This window comes from Nomascus leucogenys, chromosome X (genome assembly GCF_006542625.1).
Source record: "Nomascus leucogenys isolate Asia chromosome X, Asia_NLE_v1, whole genome shotgun sequence".
Classification (NCBI taxonomy): Eukaryota; Metazoa; Chordata; class Mammalia; order Primates; family Hylobatidae; genus Nomascus; species Nomascus leucogenys.
This window is the reverse complement of record NC_044406.1, coordinates 126,285,670-126,307,768: the sequence shown is the minus strand read 5'-3', so window position 1 is coordinate 126,307,768 and position 22,099 is coordinate 126,285,670. Positions and strand designations below refer to the sequence as shown.

Below are 22,099 nucleotides of genomic sequence, written 5' to 3'. Positions count from 1 at the left end.
GGATCTCTTTCTTTTGAATCATTGTGACAATTTCATTTGTGGAGTAGATACTTGAACATTCTTAGAGTTCTGGATGTTAACCTATGCTGGCTTCTTTTATTGCCTTTTGATGTGATCACATCTCCAAAATATTTCTTAATTATCCTTTGAAGGTGAGAGTCTAACAATTCAGTAATGTCACTTAACTCAATGTCTTCAAGGCCTTCACTATTCAAATGGTTTGCAGATGTTACAATATTTTCAATTTCTTCTACCACTGGAAGGAAACCTTCCGAATCGGTCACAACCTCATTCCAAAATTTCTGCCAGACTTCATTAAGTGTTGATTGTTTTATTTGTCTCACTGATTCTTCTACACCTGTTAAAGCATTACAAATGGAGAAATGTTGCCAAGCCACTTTCATGGTAAAGTTCTGGTGTCTCTGATAAGATCTGCAGGTAGTCAAAATACATGCAGAGCATAGTACATCACAAACGTTTTTAGCACTCTCAGACGCATAAGTTGAAGGAGTGGAGTCGTACTGGGGGTAATGGAGATGACTTGAACACAGGGAGCAGCATTTATGACTGCATTTTTGTCTGTAGGAGCAGTGTCCAGAATCACAACACTGTGAAGTCAAGATTTTTTATTCATTTAAATGTTATTTAACCTCAGAACAAAACACTTCAAAGACCAGTTCAAAAAGAGTTTCTCAGTGATCCATATTTCATGGTTTCCCTTCATGTAGACAGAAAAGTACTTCTGGCTTTCTCTTTAAAGAAGGTAACAATTTTGGAATCTGTAAAGCAACATGGGTTTAATCAGAACACACTGGAGCAAGGCAGAACTTTGAGTTTGTCTTTCCCAGGCTTGAAGCCTCTGGTCCTTTTCTCATGCTTTGCAATAGGTGGGCAAGTAGGCATTTGCTTCCAGAGTTTCAGCAGCACTGACAACCTGCTCAGGCAAATTGCCATTGTCCTCAATCGTCTTCTTCAGGTATTCAGGATACTCTGCGGCAGCTCCTTAATCTGCTTCCTCTGCCAGTCACTTCTCCACTTCTTTTCATTACAGGCCACAGCTTCTCTTCTTTCTTCTCTTCTCTTTTCTCTTCTCTTCTTTTCTTTTTTTGAGACAGAGCTTTGCTCTTGTCACCCAGACTGGAGTGCAATGGCACGATCTCGGCTCACTGCAACCTCTGCCTCCTGGGTTCAAGCGATTCTCCTGCCTCAGCCTCCTGAGTAGCTGAGATTACAGGCACCCGCCACCATGCCTGGCTAACTTTTGTATTTTTAGTAGAGACAAGGTCTCACCATGTTGGCCAGGCTAGTTGCAAACTCCAGACCTCAAGTGATCCACCCACCTAGCATTTCTTAAACCTACCCAACCACCCATTACTTGCAATGAATTTTATAACTTTCCATCCAGATTGAAATTTAAATTTGCATTTTTGTGATGCTCACTGGCAGATTTTACATACAGAAAGAGACCTATTCAACCTTCTCTGTTTTAGAAGTCACAAGCGCAAATCTCTTTATATTTTCTCTATTGCGGCATTCTGAGTTGTGTATGATTTTCTCAGTGATTCTTGTGTGCCCCCGATTCACTGGCCCCAACTGCTTTCTCAATTTTCTTTATTGTATGATGTGTAGGTTCATTAACACCAAAAATATGCCCTAGGAAGTGTTGCTTTCACCATTATCAAGCATTTAAAGAACTTTCATTGTGTTCGCTATTAACATAACCTTTCTTGCCCTCTTTACTCTTCTTGCATCTCTATCATCCCTCTTCTTGTTCTTTTGCTTGCATGCCATTCTCACCCTAACTCATGCATATTTACAATGACTGAAAGTTGTATATCAATGGGAGTACGCATTATTAATTTGTAATACTTAAGAACCAAATGATAAAATTCACAAGACAAATAAAAAGGCTAACCAGTTTTTGTATGACAACACGTGTGTGATCAATGGCTGCAGAGGCAACAATAACAAGCAGAAGAACAAGAGTAGAAACAAGTAACCCAAATTTGGTCTTCTCACAGGAGGTAGCAAGAAACAGGATGGTGGCTTGAACTTGCATATCATTCCAAAGCTCTCAAAGGCGCGGACTTAGGGAAACTCAAATTTTGTATGATAGTGACTTGCAGTTGTGAAGCGATCGTGGAACTCAGGAGTCAAGGTCAGGCTACCAGGCTGAGGTGAGACGCACACCATCTAGGAAAAAGCAAACATAAAAATAGGAAATGAGGTCAGGAACAGAGGCAATCTAAATGAGTAGCTTATACATTTGGAGTAATAAAAATATATGCCAAGGCCGGGCGTGGTGGCTCACGCCTGTAATCCTGGCACTTTGGGTGGCTGAGGCAGGGGGATCACGAGGTCAGGAGTTTGAGACCAGCCTGGCCAATGTGGTGAAACCCCGTCTTTACTAAAAATGCAAAAAAATTAGCTGGGCGTGGTGGCACATGCCTATAATCCCAGCTACTTGGGAGGCTGAGGCAGGAGAATCACTTGAACCCAGGGGGCAGAGGTTGCAGTGAGCCGAGATCGCACCACTGCACTCCAGCCTGGGTGACAGAGTAAGACTCCATCTCAAAAAAAAAACAAAACAAAACAAAAAAAAAAAACGACAACAACAACAAAATATATATATATATATATATATATATGTGTATGTGTATATATATATATATGTGTGTATGTGTATATATATGCCAAATTGCCCTTACAAAGGTTGTACCAATTTGTATGCTAAAAGCAAATGAGAGTTCTTTTCTCTCATGTACTTACCAACATGACACATAATCAACATTTGTGACTTGTATCAATTAGAAGGTAAATAACAAGGTATCTAATTTTTGTTTTAATTGATTTCTTTAATCACCTTTCCTCTTTAAATACTTGTTCTTATCCTTTTTCCACGTTATATTTTTTTCTTACTGATTTATAGGTACTGTTACCATTTTAGAGAACTTATTTTTAATCCTCTCTATATTGCAAATATTTTTTCCAAGCATGTCATTTACTTTCGAATTTTATTACTTTTGTCTTTTGCCATAAAGTTGCTTCAAGTATTTATGTAGTCAACTGTTTCTGCCTTGCTTTGAAAAGTCTTCCCCCCAAGAACATAATACAAATATGTTCACTTATTCATTTTTAATATTTTTACAGTTGTCTGGTAGTATTTCAGAACATTAAGGAAAGGATGGACTAATCAAAAAATGGTGTTGGAATAAACAACTGACTATCCATCCACAAGTGTCTGGAGTTCTCTCCCAGTGGTCTTTTTTCTCTCTAGATCCTGAGAGTTTCTGGTAGTGCCATAACTCCTGGGTAACCAGGTTGAGTCCTCAAGCTGATCTTAGTTGATCCCTCAGTTTCTTTGGGTTAGTGTAGCTTGGAGAGGAAAATGTTTTCAAATAAATAATTACTATCTATTTTGTCGTCTTAAGTTTTGTTCTTCCACCAATCCATACTACGACTCATATCAACTGAGCAACAGTACCAAGTTCTCAGATCTCAGATCTTCTGATAATGCTTCACTAATAATTAATAAATAAATGGTCACTCATAGTTTTGGAAGAACTGAGGGAACTGGAGCATGAGTAGGCTGTTAGATGACAGTAGGCCACTGCTGTTGATTCTACTGGGTGCAGTAATGGAACTGTGGTAATATAAATAAATATATGTTTTGTCGGAGGAGGAACTGAAGCAAATAGATATATAATGTTATCAGTAATTTATTTTATGGAAAAATGTTAACAATTTTTATGTTGTTGTTTTGAGATGGAGTCTCACTCTGTCACCCAGGCTGGAGTGCAGGGGCGTGATCTTGGCTCACTGCAACTGCCTCAGCCTCCAGACTAGCTGTGATTATAGGCGTGAGCCACCACACCTGGCTAAATTGTTACGAATTTTTAAATCCAGGTGCTTGGTGGGCATTATAATTAGCATACAATGAGCAGTGAGGACGACCAGAGGTCACTTTCATCACCATATTGGTTTTGGTGAATTCTGGCCGGCTTCTTTACCACATGCTGTTTTATCAGCAAGGTCTTTGTGACCTGTATCTTGTGCTGACCTCCGGTCTCATCCTGTGATTAAGAATGCCTTAACCTCCTGGGAATGCAGGCCAGTAGGTCTCAGCCTTATTTTACCCAGCCCCTACTCAAGATGGAGTCACTCTGGTTCAAACGCCTCTGATACCACCTCTTCCAGGAAGCTTTCCCTGATCCCTCCTGCTGGCTTTGAATTGATGATGGAAACTCTCAGAGCCTTCCTCCAATGCCTACTCTGATTACAGCACTTAGGATATTTCACTACAGTGCCATCTGTTTCCCTGTGTTTTAATCATTTGGGAATGCTTTGACAGTGACTGGAATAGAATAGGTCCTCATTTTATAGCATAAATGTTTATAGTACAGAAAGTAAGACCAGCATGCAATACTCTCAAAAGGAGTAGCATTTGAATGGGACCTTGAAGAATGGGTAGAATTTTTAGGGTGTGGAGGAGAAGGCAAGCAGGTGGAAGGGACAAAGGCGGAGGCATGAAATTGCTGGGTACGCATGGAATTAGATGAGGGATGAAGCTGAAACAAAGGACGGCTGAAGTGGGCAGTAAAAATAAAACTGTAAAAGATTTGTTGAGGCAAATCATTAAGGGCTTCAGATGCCAGATTTCTTAGATGAGGTGGAGTTGTTTAGCTGTCTTGATATTAATGAAAGGGTTTATGTTTGCAATGAATAAAAAAGCAGATATTTAGGATTAATCTGACCTATTCTTCCTTGCTACTAGGTTTTGGCACACAAAATGTATGGAAAATTTGCTTTCATGGGGGGGTGGAGAAAAAACCGAATTTTATTAGATGCTATGGAAATCAAATGGGATTATAGAATTGCTACTTGCAAATAGAAGACAGAATCTAAGACTGAAATGGAAGACATCTGTAAAACATAACAGGACTAGTCTAGAAAGACGTAAAAGCTGAAGCAAATGTAGATGAAGGAGCAATTGGGGCCTATGAGGCCCTCCATGATCTGGCCCCAGACTGTTAATATAGTTTCCTGACTAACTTTGCCAAAACCAAGTCCACCCTCATAGTCACCAGCTTTTTATTCCCAAAACAGTACCTCTGCTGTGTTGTGCTTACTCAATAAGCCTTCTGAACTGACCATCAGTGACCTTGTCCTAATTCTTGCTTCCTGCATTTGTGGGCACTACAAGGCACTTTCCCCAAGAAAGGTTCTCTGGAAAGACTAGTTTACTTATTGGCTCCTGACCAAAATCACATTTGTACCTCTGCTCACACCAGTCCTTCTAGTTGGAATGCTCCCTCTTTCCTTTCTATCTATGGAATCTCATCATCCAACTCAAGTCCCATTTATTCCATTATATGACCATCAGAAAGACATGAAGCCTTAGAGGCAGTAACTAGGTCCTATACTAATATGTATTTGTGTATGTATATTAGTACAAATATATATATAATATATATACAAATGTATATACTAATATATACACTAATATATACATATACAATATATAAAATATAATATATTTTATTATATATAATATGTCATATATTTAATTAATTATTATATATTTAATTAAATATATATTTCTTATATAAGAAATATACATTATATTTCTTATATAAGAAATATTTCTTATATAAGAAATATATATTATATTTATTTTTATATATATAATATATAATATAATAAATATAATATATATTTCTTATATAATATATATACTATATAATATAGTATATATATTATTATATACTATATATTATATAGTATATATATTTATTTTATAAGAAATATATATTATATTTATTATATTATATATAATATAATAATTTCTTATATAATATATATACTATATAATATAGTATATATATTATATACTATATATTATATAGTATATATATTTATTTTATAAGAAATATATATTATATTTATTATATAAGAAATGTATAATATAATAAATATATTACATATTATATATTATATAATAAATATATTATATATTATATATTTATTATATGTATTATATATATTACATCATTGATTAATTCAGAGGCCCAGAGAGAGGAAGCTGCAGTGATCTTTCACAGCTTCTAAGATTACTATTGCACTTCTATTGTATAGGTACAGAATGGATGTGTTAACACTAACCCTTTTGTTACAGTCAAATCTTAACATGTCATTTCCTCCTTGGTCCTGAGGTCTTCAATCTACACTTGAATGAAGCATTATCAAAGGAGAAAGGGAGTAAGGTCAAGGAAATGGAACTAATATGTTTTGATGTGAGCACTCAGTATGTGGCAAACCCTTTACAACCTGATCATATTTTGGCCTTACAACAGCCTTGTATTTGAAAAAGCAGATGCTCAAAGATGACATGTGGCATGTCCAAAGTCACACAGCTAGCGTCCAAGCTCCAGACTCCAATATCCATGTTTTTTACACTAAACTAAGCTGTTTTCCCTTAAAATGAGTAGCTGTCATTCACATTCTGGTGCATGTGAAAATTCTGTCATGGAGCTGTGTTATGGTTTGAATGTCTGTCTCCTCCAAAACTCATGTTGAAATGTAATTGCCACTGTAACAGTATTAAGAAGTGAGATCTTTAAGAGGTGATTAGGGCTCCACCGTCATGAATAGATTAATGCCATTTTCATGGGAGTGGATTCCTTACAAAAGGGCAAGTTTGGCCTCTCTCTCCTTTGCCATGGGATGACACAGCAAGAAAGCCCTCGCCAATTGTCATTCCCTCAATCTTGGCCTTCTCATCCTCCATAACCAATGAACAAATTCCTCTAATAAATCCCCTCTCCTCTATCTATCTATCTAGCTAGCTATCCCATTGGTTCTGTCTCTCTGGAGAACTCTGCCTAATACAAACTAGTTTATAGCTTGTCTAAAAACTTCAGAGAAAAGATATCTTCAAAATATTCTATTCTGAGTAAGAGACAAAGACTGCTTCATGAAATTATTCAAGAATTCTCTTGCATAGCCAATGTTTAAGAGGCATAAGTTACTAAATGTGCATAGAACCACTTATTTAAAATTAAGCAATATTATATGCAAATGAATCTCAGCAGCTCTAGAGCTAAACAACAAACTAAGGGGAAATTAATACATCATGTTCAAATTAAAAATGTTATTAACAATAATGGAAAAAAATAATAGGTAAATAACACTTATAAAGTGAATTTTTATGGGCCAGGCACTGTTCTAGCTGCTTTACATATATTAACTCACTTAATATTTAATACAACCCTATGTGTTAGGTATTATTATTATTATTTTATAGATGAGGAAATTGAGGCTCAGACAAGTTACATAATCTGTCCGAGGTCACACATTTATTAAGCAGGAAAGCCCAAAATGTACAGCTAGGCAATCTTGCTCTAGACGCCACACTCAACCATTACAATGCACTTGAAACTAACGATGTTAAAATCTTTTCTTGCAATTCTTAACTGCTCAAAATCATCCTAACACAAGAAACTTCTGGTTAAATAAAAAAGAAGGCCTCCACCTTTAGAAAAGATGTATGATAATACCCGTAGCATAACAATGAGCAAAAACCATCTTAAAATAAAACACCCAGAGTAGCTCATAGGTTCTAACACAAAATGTGAGTCTAAGTTTCTACAATATGAATTTTCTTTTTGTTCCACATATTCCTATCAAAACTGTAAGAAATAAATTAGTATCGATACAACTCTTCCATTAAATTTCTACAAATATTACCTAAACATAGCGAACAGATTTCAATTCTAATCCTACTCAGAATCATACACGTTCTCTCTTTGTTATTTCATTTATGATAATTAATTCTACATCTTTTACATTTTTAATTTTTAAATTCCCACTGCACGTAGAAGCATATTTTACTGGAGACTTGTATGTAGAAAACTGAATTGTACATTGTAAGATTACATGACCATGCCTATCCCAGTTTTCATTCTTCCAAATGAGTAATATAAATTCACAAATCAACTTTCTTCACTTGAAAATGTAAATATCATGCCTATGAGCAAAAGCCCTAACTACTTATGTTCGAAAATTGAGGGATATGATGCTGATATTTATTATCACATTTATTTTTTGTTCTTGCTATTTTAATCTTTGATTGTTATGAAACATCTTCACTTTCTTTCTATGGTTCAATGGGTTAACAACCAAATAGACATCCATCAGTTTTTAATAATAATCTATTTTTCACATTAAAATTTCATGGAAAATCGTTCATGCTTCTTACTGGATGAAAGTTTTTTAAATAGCTCTGAAAATTCACCACCAATAACAGTCAAAAAAGATTCTATGTAGCAACAGTGCCCTCTGCTGGCTACAGCGTTGAACAGCTAAACCAGGCCTATAAGGAATGCAACAGCTAAGGGGATCTGCGGTGACCCCCGTTTGACGATGCCGACAATGACCGTTCTGCCCACCTTTTCCCCATTCCAGGTTAAGTAGAATTTGGCTTGATACCTCCTCAAGGGAAGCAAACTCTGTTTAGCAGGCCAGGGATCACAAGTGCCCTTTTCTTCCTTTTGAAGAGCTGGTCACGCCCAAAACTTCAAAAGATTTTGAGAAAAGGCACACGAATTTGAACAATAGTTTCCTGATCTTCTCCAGATCTTTTACAGATCTTCCTCTTAACCTCATTTTTCACTGGCCCGCATAAGACATAAAGAAACATTTATAAATAAAACCAGGCCATCCCCTACTCCGGAGCTAGTTACCCCTCTTGTCGCCTCCCTTAACTGTAATAGCAGCAAACAATTCAAGATCAGCATAAAATGGCTCTAGGGGATGGTAAGAATTGAAAACCCCTTTTAGCCAGCACCTAACAGTGTCTAGTCACTTACTAGGAGTGGTAAATGGTGCTTCCTAAGTTATTGAGTGTGATCCTCATTAAAGGCGCTTGTATCATTGCAACTTCAGACTGAACTGCCATACCACCAAATACGCATGGCAAGCTAGAGAGGAACAAGGAGTGTCTAAGCACAGAGGCATCCCTCTTCTAGAAAAATAATTCCAAAAGCCGTTCCCTGCTATTTGTAGTTACTTTAAAGATTGTATACTCAATTCAATTATTGAAGGGGTTCCTAAATACTAATTAAGGGAGTGCAGTTTCCCCTCCAACTTTGCTTCTGTGGGGCTCGGGCGGTTCCAATGCAAAGCTTTGCGACTTGGGGCGGCCGCATAAGCTCTCAGCTTTGGGCTCCTCCAAAATCCACATTGACCCCAGGGCTTCGGCGAACAAAGCACTGGGCTGCGCTCCTTGAGGCTCAGTCCCTGCCCCTTCCCACACAACCAGGAAGGCGTACACACAACGAAAACCGGAGGCCCAGTACGTGGCACCACGGAAAGGAGGGAATCACTTCAGAGTTGATTAGCGGCGCCGGGGATTAGGGTGAGGCGAGTGAGGCTAAGTCGTTCAAGTGCAAGGTCTTGCCCTTATTTAATATTTCTTATCTAGCTTCTTGCGGAATTTTGGTTATAACTTTGAATTTTAAAGAGATTACATCAACATTTTTATCTTGATTACTGAGTATCTTGGTGCCGCCTTAAATTTTGCACCCGAGGCGAGTGCCTTGCTCGTGTTGAGTGAGGGCGATTTTCCAGCTACCGAAGGGGTAAAAGATAGCCCGGAAGAGGAAGCCGGGAGCCGAGGCAGGAGCCCTCAGGGTGGGAAGGAGGAGGTCGCTGAGGTGGGCTCTGGCTGGCTGGCTGGCTGGCTGTGAGCCAGCGAAGACGCTCCGCTCAGGGAATTTGTGGCGCCGTCAGGGAAAGCAGCTTGGTTAAAGCGGAATACGGGAAGGAGTCGGCTTACCGGGTCTGGCTGCTCCGGGCCACGCAATCCCCTCTCCTTAACCGCCTCCCCTCTCTGGGGAGGATTCGTCTCGTCTTCGCAGTGTGCCTACTCCGGTGCAGTGCCGTTCCGTGCCACGTTGTCACCCGGCTGCTCTCTGGAGAGACCTGCCCCTGCGGATGGCCTCTCCAGCGTTCGTCGGCTCCTGACTCGTCTCCCTCTGCACTGGGCGGGGTCACCCCCTTACCCCACTCCCTAAGGAGGGGAGGGCTGAATGCTGTCACTTCTGACCTAGTTGCAGTATGCCAGGGACTCTTCCTCAGTTACACGACTCACCACCACCCCCACCCCCGCCCCACTCTGTCTCTGCAGCGGGATTAACCAACTCAAGTCCAGAGCGGTAAGAGACCCTCCAGGGGTCTGTTGGTTATTCAATAACTGTAAAAGTCGTGGATGGATTCGATCATATAAGGGCGTCAAATCTTAAAACTGGAAAAAACATCCGGTTTGGAGAATATTTAACATTCAATATCTGTCGTGAAAAGTCACCAAGCAAATTAAATGTGGGTCAATATTTAATACCAGTAGTGAATCCTAACAGATACACACAAAAAGAAACCTCTCTAAAGCAGGCCCTACGAATTGCTGCCTGTGCCCGCTTGACACCTCCATCAAGGGGTATAAAAAAGCTTTCAGAGGAGGACAGAGTTTCTGTTGTGAAACAGCCTGAAGGAAGCTCAGTTTCACAGAACACCAGCCTGGGAGGATTTTATTTGCTGTTCCTACTCAATTCCTTTATAAGACCTCAAATTTCTCTGAAGCCCTTTGCAACATAAAATGGTAAGTGCTTGTCCACAGGTTACTCTGAGATTCTTACAAAGCATTTTAAATGGCTTGTTCAACTGAGACTGGCAGCTCAGAATTTGTTCTTCTAGAAAATGGATGTGAAAAACAGCCGTTAATGCCATACAGTTGTTTTAATGTGTTAAAGTGCATGGAAAACAACCAAGCCAGTGAAGATCCATATTTCTCCCAATTCCCCAAAGACATATTTTACTGGAGAAGTCTTGTCTTCAGATCTTCAACTTCATTTATTAAGGCCTTAATAAATGAGGATCGGTCAGCACAAGAACAAATATCAGACTTAGCATTGAATCTCAGAGAAAGCAGCGAATCCCTTTTGTTTTTAGTTTTTTAACTGAAATTCACATTTAACTGTGTGCTTTCTTTCTGACAAATCCAAGAACAATGCCCAACTGCTTGAATTTTTTTTTTTTTTTTTGAGACAGAGTCTCCCTGTGTCACCCAGGCTGGAGTGCAGTGGCGCAATCTCGGCTCACTGCAACCTCTGCCTCCTGGGTTCAAGCGATTCTCCTGCCTCAGCCTCCTAAGTGGCTGAGATTACAGGCACCCACCACTATGCCCGGCTAATATTTGTATTTTTTTTTTTTAAGAGAGACGGGGTTTCACCATGTTGGCCAGGCTGGTTTCAAACTCCTGACCTCAGGTGATCTGCCCGCCTTGGCCTCCCAAAGTGGTGGGATTACAGGGGAGAGCCACCGCGCCCAGCCTACTACTTGAATTTTTTTGTCTATAGTCTTTAACAAACAAGACAATAACAGACGTAGGCAAAAATACCACATGGATTTTTAGTAATTTATACCTGCAAAAAATATACTAACCACATTGAAATATGTGTTATGAAAGTTATAAATATATAGATTGAGGAGATTGCCAATCTGATAGCTAAGAAGTCTTTAACATTAGCCCCGGGATCTGCAAACTACTGCTTGCCAGTCAAATCAGGCCTATGGTCATTTTTTGTATGATCTTTCACCCAAAAATAATGTTTACATTTTTTAGTGCTCAAAAAAAAATCAAAAGAAGAATATTTTGTGACAAGTGTAAGTTATGTGAATTTCAAAATTCGGTGTCCATAAATAAAAGTTTATAGTAACCTATTCATGCCCACTTATTTTCATATTGTCTCAAGCTGCTTTTCTGCTACAGTGGCAAAGCTGAATAGTTTCAACATAAACCATATAACCTGCACAGCCAGAAATATTTACTGTTACAGAAGCAGTTTGTCAATCCCTGATATAGATGAAGACATTACCTATAAAGTGGAGTTACAAATAATCGTTAAGTCTGTTAGTTGTAATTGAGTGGGCTCAACATTTTCCTTCTTAGATAAGTTATTTGTTTAGCTATCCTTTTTCTCACAGTCAAAAGAAAAAGACCATGTTTTCATACAAACGAAAGGTTCGTAAACTGCAAACCGATGGGATACAGGCTGTCTCTGCTTTTCATGACTTCTAATTCACCCTTTGTCCATTGCTGCGCTGCTTCACAAACCAAAATACTGCTGTGGTTTCTAGAGTCCTAAGCCAATCAGTACTTTACCAACTGGCTCACCTGCCATCTAGTGGGGAAAGATAAGAGTGCTTTCTTTCTCTTTCTCTTTCTCTCTCTCTCTCTCTCTCTCCCTCTTATTTCTTTTCGAAAAACTTTGACGAGGTCGCTATAAGCTGTAGGACCTCAGACAGTGATGATTATAATAGTAATTCATTACATTTTAATGGCACTTTGCAATTTACAAACTATTTCCCAAAGTATAGTATTTTAGTTAATCCTCCCTCACCACAATTCTGTGATGTAAGCACATCTTCTTTGCCATATTTTGTCAGATGCAGAAACTGAGTGTAAACATTGGCTTACTCAAGGTCATACAGGTGGGCTCGAACCAAACATCATGCTCTGTTTGCTGAACCTAACACTCCTGAATTTGGGCTCTCTCATTTCTACATTTCCAGTTCTATTCTATGAATGATTTTGAGTCTCTGCCACAAGGACATTTATTTTGGGAAACTCCCTTGGGTAGTCTTTTTAAACAAACAGGACCCATCCAAAACATCCCCTCTCAAAAAAATATTCTAAGGAGGCAAACAATTTTTTTACCTAAAGGTTTAATTAATGTTTATCTAAACATGTTATCTTAGACCCATTTTATGATGCAAGACACAAAATTGGGAAGAAGATACTTAAGGCTTAAACCTTGCAGGGCTGTGAGACTCCTGGCAGAACGCCTGCTACTAGCTACCCTAAATCCTTTTCTCATTAAGACATACAATAATTTTTCCAATTCAGTATGAGTTCCAACTTTTGAGCCTACAAAACCATGCTTGCTTAGAGCTTTGACAGTGTAAGCCACAGAGTTCTCAAGAAGAGGTCCATTTTAATTGTTCAGTGTCTCAGAAACTTCCAGCTGCTTGTTGTGAATCTGCAAAGGGACCTCAGAGCTCATGTGCTAAAGCTCATTTGAGAGGGAAGATTTGTGGGTGTTTCCAGTACTCACTGAGATGTCTCTGTCTTGTAACAGCAGCCTTTGTGCTTAGTGATGACCAAGAAACAGATTAAATAAACTAAAGGTTAGGGCAACCCATCAGAAAGAGTCATGTTTACACTGACATTCATCTGCAGAGTCTGTAGTATGGGACACAATGAGAATAGACCAAATCATGGACCAGCTGCTAAATGCAGCTGTACTTGAGTGTGTCCAAAACCATAAGGAGGGTAAATGCAAACAAAAGCAGGTTCCAGAGCTTTGCAGATCATTGTTCCCAGGCTGTGCCTATTTCTTGTGAACAAGCCTCCTGTGACAATATTTTAGTGTTACTTGCAGATGGTCACACTTTCATATTAAACATTTCAAGTTGTGGTGGGAGTGTGAAAACTAAGACACCTGGTACATGGGAAAGAAATAGTTTTATTGCTAGACTTTATGAACAGCCTTAAGTTTAACCACAGGTGAACCTTACTGTTTGCAAGCTCTCCTGATGATGTGACTTATATCATAGATGGAGGAGCTCTCTGAAATTCTCTAGCTCGGACATGACATTGTATTGGTTGCCCAACTTGCCTTGGCTGCCAACATTCTGGCTAGGCCATTTTTAGCTGTTGAGGACCATATATATATATAAATGGAGTCTTGCTCTTGTCGCCCAGGCTGGAGAGCAATGGCACGATCTCGGCTCACTGCAACCTCTGCCTCCAAGGTTCAAGTGGTTCTCCTGCCTCAGCCTCCCAAATAGCTGGGATTACAGGTGCCCACCACCATACCTGGCTAATTTTTGTATTTTTAGTAGAGACGGGGTTTCGCCATGTTGGCCAGGCTGGTCTCAAACTCCTGACCTCGTGATCCGCCCGCCTTGGCCTCCCAAAGTGCTGGGATTACAGGCGTGGGCCACCGCGCCCGGCCGAGGACTAGCTATTTATGTGTCTATTATGTGGTTCAACTCAGGTGTACCTAAACAATTTTGCAAAGAGCATACATAGTATTGACCATTTCTCAATAGTCCCTGAGGTTCACTCCTGGTTTTCTCAGCAATGTCAGGTCATCCCAAGTATGTTCCAACAAGTTTACAACACAAGAATTTCCTAATGTTGCTACCAATTATGTCACAACTATTATTGCTGCTGCTGCTGCTACTACTACTACGAACAACAACAAGTGACACTTACACAGTGTTCCCTTTTGTTAGGCATGGTTCTAACAAGACGAAACTAAACTAAACCAATCCTCATTGATTGTACCTGTGGAGTGTAGTATTATTAATGTCCCCATTGGACACAAAGGCTAAGAGACTTGCTCAAGTTCACACAGCTAGTGAGTGGTGGGGCAACATTTGAACCCAAATAGTCTGATTCCAAGGCCATCACTATGAATTACTATTGCCTCCATCCTAAAGCATGGTAAGAAGAAGAAAAGACACACCAATCTCCACTGCCTACTCAACAAAATCCAATGACCTGTCTTGGCATTCAGTGCCTTCTGTGATTTTCCTCAGCCTATGCCGCCATCCAGACTCTTCCACTCTGGCCACTTCAAAAGACTCACCATTAACAGGCCATGGCTCTATTCAAGCTATTTTTTTTTTTTTTTTTTTGAGATAGAGTCTCACTCTGTCCCCCAGGCTAGAGTGGCAATGGTGTGATCTCGGCTCACTGCAACCTCTGCCTCCCAGGTTCAAGTGATTCTCCTGCCTCAGCCTCCCAAATAGCTGGGATTACAGGCGCATGCCACCATGCCTAGCTAATTTTTGTATTCTTAGTAGAGACAGGGTTTCTCCATGCTGGTCAAGCTGGTCTCGAACTCCTGTCCTCAGGTGATCCACCTGCCTCGGCCTCCCAAAGTGCTGGGATTACAAGCGTGAGCCACCGTGCCCGGCCTATTCAAGCTATTTCTTCTGTTTTACCACATCCCTCACTCCTTTCCCTGTTGAACTTCTGCTTAGCTTTTAAAGCTCACCTCCAATCTGATCTATTTGGTAAATCCTTATCTGAGACCCCAGCTAGAAGTAAACACACTCACTTCTGAACCTACTTTATAGCCCTATGTCTGAGTTTCTTGTAGGGCACTTGGCATTTTCTACCTGGTATTGGAATTATTCATGCGCATGGCAGTCACATTCACTAGACTATATGCTCACTGAAGAAAACCCAGTTTAACGAGTGCTTAGACCATGAGTCCTTCCTTGTTTTCCCTAAAAAGAGCAATCCCCAGGCTCCCACATCACTTTATTCTTACCTCAGTTGTCCATAACACTTAACCTTATCCCAGGATGCTGTTATTAGTCTGAGTATCTGCCTTCCCTAGAAGATAAACTCCTTGAGATCAAGTAGTGTTTTGCCTTTGTATTACCAGCCTAGTATAGTCTCATTCTCCTGTGTTTGTTGAATGAATGAAAAAGAGTCAAGCCTTTCCTGAATTTCCCCAACTTCCTTCCTTCTCTCAACTCCAAGAGCAATTTTTTTCTTCCTTGTGACACTTGTGTTATTTTGTTTTAAAGTTATCTACAGACAGGTCTTAACTCCCTTGTTAGACTATAAGCACCCTATGGTTGGAGCTGTCTTAGGGGTATCTCCATGGCCCTGTCACCTAGCAGTCTCTGGTCCAGTAAATAGACTCAATAAATACTTTCTGAATGAATTATTTGTCACAATGAGTGTAGCCCCTTAATGCTGGGCTCATAGGTGTTCCCAAAGAATACACGAGCCAAACGTGATGACTTGCAACTGCAATCCCAGTGACTTGGGAGGGAGGCAGGAAGATCACTTGAGTCCAGGAGTTTGAGACCAGCCTGGGCAACATAGTGAAACCCAACCTGTAAACAAAAAAAAAATTTTAATTAGCTAGGCATGTTGCTGCGTGCCTGTAGTCCCAGCTTCTCTGGAGGCTGAGGTGGGAGAATGACTTAGGCCCAGGAGTTGGCAGCTGCAGTGAGCTATGACTGAGCCACTGCACACCAGCCTGGGCAACAGAGTGAGAGTCCATCTCTTTTAAAAAAAACAGAAAGAAAGAAAGAAAAGAGGCGAGGGGTGATGGCTCATGCCTGTAATCCCAGCACTTTGGGAGGCCGAGGTAGGCAGATCACCTGAGGTCGGGAGTTTGAGACCAGCCTGACCAACATGGAGTAACCCCATCTCTACTAAAAAATATATATATCTATAAAATTAACCGGGCATGGTGGCACATGCCTGTAATCTCAGCTATTCGGGAGGCTGAGGCAGGAGAATCGCTTGAACCTGGGAAGCGGGGGTTGCAGTGAGCCGAGATCATGCCATTGCACTCCAGCCTGGGCAACAAGAGCAAAACTCTATCTCGAAAAAAAAAAGAAAAGAAAAATAAAATAAAATAAATGAAAGAAGGCTGAACCATGGAGAAATCAGCCATCTAGGCTGAGGTGAGTTGTGTGTGATAGAATGGCTATGAGCTACCAGGCTTATCATTGACACCAATACAGACAAGCAGCCATCAGTTGTCACTGTCAGTAGCACCATTAGAGGTAATTCATTGTTCTTTGCCTTGCCACTGTAGAAATTAGGAGAGCAAGTATCAATGTCTTCCAAGAGAATAGGACAAAGGGATAAAAATCTATAAGGAAAATATAACTTTCAGCCAGGCATGGTGGCTCACGCCTGTAATCCCAGCACTTTGGGAGGCCAAGGCAGGTGAATCACCTGAGGTCAGGAGTTCGAGACCAGCCTGGCCAAGATGGCGAAACCCCATCTCTACTAAAAATAAAAACAAAAATTAGCCAGGCGTGGTGGCGGGCACCTGTAATCCCTGCTACTCGGGAGGCTGAGGCAGGAGAATTGCTTGAACCTGGGAGGCGGAGGCTGCAGTGAGCTGAGATCACGCTATTGCACTCTAGCCTGGGAGACAAGAGCAAAACTCCATCAAAAAAAAGGAAAATGTAGCTTTCATACATCATTTTTACATAATAGCTGAACATATTCTAGAAAAATCTGCATTTATTGGCCAGTGCAATTGTATTCCAATTCTAGTATTCCTTTCACATCACAATTTTAAATCATTGAAAATAAAATAATTGATAATTTTAAAATAAAATAATTACAGCACCTGGTCATTATCTTAGCACCTGGTAAGATAAATAATAGGTTAAAATGCTTATATTATAACCCAATGGTAGAAAGGTTTTAAAAGTTCATAAAAAATACATAGGTCTACAGGTTAATAATTAGTCATTCCTATGCCATCATGAATAAATAAAAATAAATTTTCTGAGAATGAAATGATCCTCAAAACTCGGTTCTTTATAAAATAACACAACCCTAAGATTTATAGGAAAAAAGAGAAATGACATTTCAGAGAACCAACTCTGTGTCAAGTACAGTCCTAGATGCTTTGACACACATGATCTAATTTATCCCTCTAAAAAACATATACAAAGAGGCTGGATGCGGTGTCTCACGCCTGTAATCCCAGCACTTTGGGAGGCCGAGATGGGTGGATCTCTTGAGGTCAGGAGTTCGAGACTAGCCTGGCCCACATGGTGAAACCCTGTCTCTACTAAAAATACAAAAATTAGCTGGACGTGGTGGTGCTTGTCTGTAATCCCAGCTACTTGGGAGGCTGAGACAGGAGAATCGCTTGAACCTAGGAGGCGGAGGTTGCAGTGAGCCGAGATTGCGCCTCTGCACTACAGCCTGGATGACAGAGGGAGACTGTCTCAAAAAAACAAAACAAAAAGCATTATACAAACAGAAATCACACAGCTCAGAAGCATCTGAACTGGAGCTTGATCCTATCTCTTTGGTGTCCCTCCATTTATTCTGCCCTTCTAATTAAGAACTCATTGCAAGTATCAGTACTGTTTAATCTTCTCCCTCCTCACCACAAACAGCATTTCAGTTGCTATCTGGGCCAGTTAATTGAATTTCAGAGACTCATTCAATACATCTAAATCCAAGTGGTCAGCATTTCTGCCATTCAGCTTGCCAGTGCCTATCATATAGTTCACTTTAGATAGTTTAAACCTGTTAAGTTGGTCTTTTTACATTTTTTTCATCTCCTCAAGGCGCACGGTTGTAATAGCCTGCCGACAGAAACCCCATCATGGCAATCCAAGTAGGCTGAGTTCCAATGGATCAATAACTCACTTGGTGGCCGGCTGCCAAGTGGCCAGTCGCCATCAGAAAATATGGAGCCAATTCTTCTCTCGTCTGCCACTGATTAATTGGTAGTTCTATTGTCAAAAACCTTCTTCCTTGGCAGTGGTGACAGTCCCTTCCAAGCAATCATAGGCATGAGAGTAAGTGTGCAACCAGCCTCCAGATAGGGAGTCGCTGCAAACATTTATAGACATTTTTGGATTGGGGAAAAGTGTGTGGAAATGTATGCATAAAGTACTTATGTAATAGGGTATACACAATCAGTTTAAAAACACTAAACACTTGTCAAAATGGCAGTTAGATTTTTTTCAGAATTAAATGAAAATGATGGAACAAGAATCAGGAAAGTAATTACCCAGAAAAAAAAAATGTTTCTCGGATTTGTAATTACAGTTAATTGCTATGAAACACCATGTTGATTTGAAAAGCTGTTAACTAAATTGAAAATAATGATATTGTGAATGCATATGTTTTTATGTTTGCCTATGCATGTGGGCTAGGGTAAAGCCCCAAATGACTCTGTGAACCAGCTCACCATAGCACCTTCTGGACTGGCTGTACATCCAGCCTCCTTACTCTGGTTGCATCTGCTTTTCTCTTTCTCACTCCGTCCCCATACACTTGCAAGTTCGTGCTCCCTTCCGCTATTCCATAGAGCTTCTAGGATGGAGATGCCAAGAGAAAATAATTTATGAGATTAAAAAATAATAAAATGAAGCTGTGCAGGTGACTTGGCTTTATTAATTGGCATTCGATCTTGAGTCTTTCTACACTTCACATAACTGCAAAGCATGTCATTTTTATTCACTGTAGCCACAACTACCTAAGTACAAGAGGTTTCCAGTTTCATTCATTTCAAAATTTCATTCAAACGTGATTTAGGTTATGACTATAGTATGACAATGGACTTTCAGAAAATCTGTCCTAAAAGACAAACGGTGATTTTATCTTTTCAAACTTTACCTGACACAAAAAATAATCTAAATCCATGGCTCCATGTAATGTCTCTTTGATGAGTTAATATTACTATCCTCTTACAGCTGTTCTAAAAAAGTTAGGCCCTAGTTACTTATTGTTCTATTTTGGGCAGGGGGTTATATAAGTAGTTCAGAGAATTCTACTTTTTTTTCAAGCACTTACATGTACATGTCTCAATAATATTTAAATACTGATCCAATATGTACTTGTCCATTTTAATGACTCCTTATTTAGTAAAATTTATTTATATTCGACTAGAACTTACCCTCATTTATCTTTCACATTTAGGGACAATCTGACCCCCTAAAATATCTCTATCTCTGCAAAATGTGTACTGTGGTAGAAGGTGCTTTTCCCAGCTTCCCATCAATGTCTAGCCTCTATTTTACAAAAATGCCAGGGGAATGGAGATATGCTGAGTCTAAGTATTTGATAGAGAAACTAATTAGGCTTTGACAATTAGCCACCAAATTAAACTCTGGTACCTTTAGACTGACCCAAACAGAGGGCAATTCTGTAAGCATATACTTTCACAAGATTAATATTCATAAATTCATCTATTCATTCTACAAACATTTCTTTAGCTTCTGTTCTGGAGGCATCACCGTGCAAGGTGTGGAAAATAGGTAGAGCAACTCATGAAATCTTCACTAAACTATGCAGTGGATACTATGATTCCTATTTTACAAGTGGAGCTCAGAGAAGTTAAGTTACGTACCCAAGGCCATATAGCTAGTAAGTGGCAGAGCCGCTCCAAAACAACTCAAACAACGAATACACCTTTAACTTAATCTTTCACTCAGGGAAGTAGTATTTGATCAAAAAACCTTGGGCAGAGGATTGGTAGAGTTTTAAGGCACTGTGGACACATAGGATTATTTACTGGAGCTTTTATCAACTCTCTACTACCTTGCCAAGATATTACCACCACTAAAGATGGCAGCAAATATGGACATTCATGATCACAGTAGCTCAGCACCTCTTTTTCAAGCACCTGTAGTGTCAGGAAGTTCCATGACTTAACAGGATCACAAGAAACAATTCAATAGAGTCTGATTTAAAAGCCTAGGGTTTTTAGTTATTTTGAAAATCTGTTCTAAATTCATTACCAGGACTCCGATTTTAGTCAACCATAGAAGTTGGGCAAGTACCTACGGCTCTGAGAATCAAGAGGACAATTAGGAAAGGAAAGGAGCAGCTTCCCTTCTTACCTAAGGCCCATATCTAGGGCCCAACCACAAGTAACTATAGATCTTATGAGCATATAGGGATGGCAGACTTCAGTGAGGGTGAACCCCAAAATTTGAGGGTGAGGCCAAAAAAAAACAGCCTATGCTATCAGAAATCAACATGAAATCGACGGCTGCTTGCTCCAAGTTAGAGGTCCGTCCAATTTCTATCAAGCCACATTGTCTACTTTTACTTCCTTCAATATATTAGGAGTCCAAAAAAATCCCCCAGTAGAAAAAAAAAAATCTGCTGGAAGAAATTTTCTTTACCTAGGAGATAGCCACACTCCTTGAGCTCCATTTTCCCCTCTGAAAACAGACCAAGCAATGTCAAGTATCTCCCTGGGAGATGAGATGCAGTGTAATAAGCTGATTTTCAGAAACTCAAACAAGAAGCAGCAGCTAAGACAGAATTAATTCAAGGTACGATTTCCTGTCTGTTTGCTTGATTTTTGAGTACTGAAGAGAGAAACAGTTTTGCCCTTGAGACTGGTTAAGAGTCAGGGCTAAGCCTGCTTCAGTGATTCATGCCTCCTTAATCCAGTAGCTGTCCAATTTGGATGTATACAAGTTTCTGGCATTCATATAACAAAATCTTTTCTTTTATGATTACGCCACCCATGGCCTTACGGAAAAAATTCAGAGCACGTAAGAAAGGTCACTATGAGTCAGTTTAATTAGAATCATAGGGAGGAAGGGATCATTATTTTTCATAATATGCCAATGTGATTCCAGTGTGCATCCAAGACTAAGTGCCACTAGTTTGGATGGTTTCAACCTTGGGAGGTTTTTGAACTGGAACTCAGGTCAAATATAGCGGGAGTAACTGTCTAGACCAGGATTGTCCAGTAGAAATATAGGAGCTAGCCAGACGCAGTGGCCCACGCTTGTAATCCCAGCACTTTGGGAGGCCAAGTCGGGCAGATCACAAGATCAAGAGATCGAGACCATCCTGGCCAACATGGTGAAACCCCATCTGTACTAAAAATACAAAAATTAGCCAGGCGTGGTGGCATGCGCCTGTAATCCCAGCTACTCGGCAGGCTGACGCAGGAGAATTGCTTGAACCTGGGAGGCAGAGGTTGCAGTGAGCCGAGATCATGCCACTACACTTCAGCCTGGGCGACAGAGAAAGACTCCATCTCAAAAAAAAAAAAAAAAAGAAAGAAAGAAAGAAAAGAAAAGAAATATAGGCGCCATGGATATAATTTTCAATATTTGGAATAGCATATTTTAAAAAATGAAAAGTAACAGGTAAATTATTTTTATAACATATTTTATATAACGAAACATATCCAAAATGTTATCATTTCCACATATAATAAAGATAAAAAGTAACGGTGTATTTTATAAAATTTTCAAATGAAGTCTTGGAAATGTGGTGCATATTTTATATGTATAGCACATCCTTGGTACTAGACAACACAGCTCTAGAAGCTAAGGCACTCTTCCACCATGAGATTATGCTCAAAGACATAACCCCCAAAAGTATATGGCTCTTACTTCCCTATTGGTTATCACTCCAACATGGCCCTGTATAAAAAAATAAAGGCAAAGATGTTTCACGAAGTTACAAACACTCAAAGCTGAAAGGGCCCATAGA

General features: G+C 39.7%; 1 long non-coding RNA gene across 1 annotated transcript in view; it reads right to left on the bottom strand.

The window, feature by feature from the left end:
• Positions 1 to 1,759: 1,759 nt before the first annotated feature.
• The window catches only part of LOC115833238, a 58,240-nt gene continuing 37,900 nt past the window's right edge, over positions 1,760 to 22,099 (bottom strand). The window contains exon 3 of the long non-coding RNA XR_004028666.1: positions 1,760 to 2,193. This is a non-coding gene — a long non-coding RNA (uncharacterized LOC115833238). The remainder of the gene's footprint in view (positions 2,194 to 22,099) is intronic.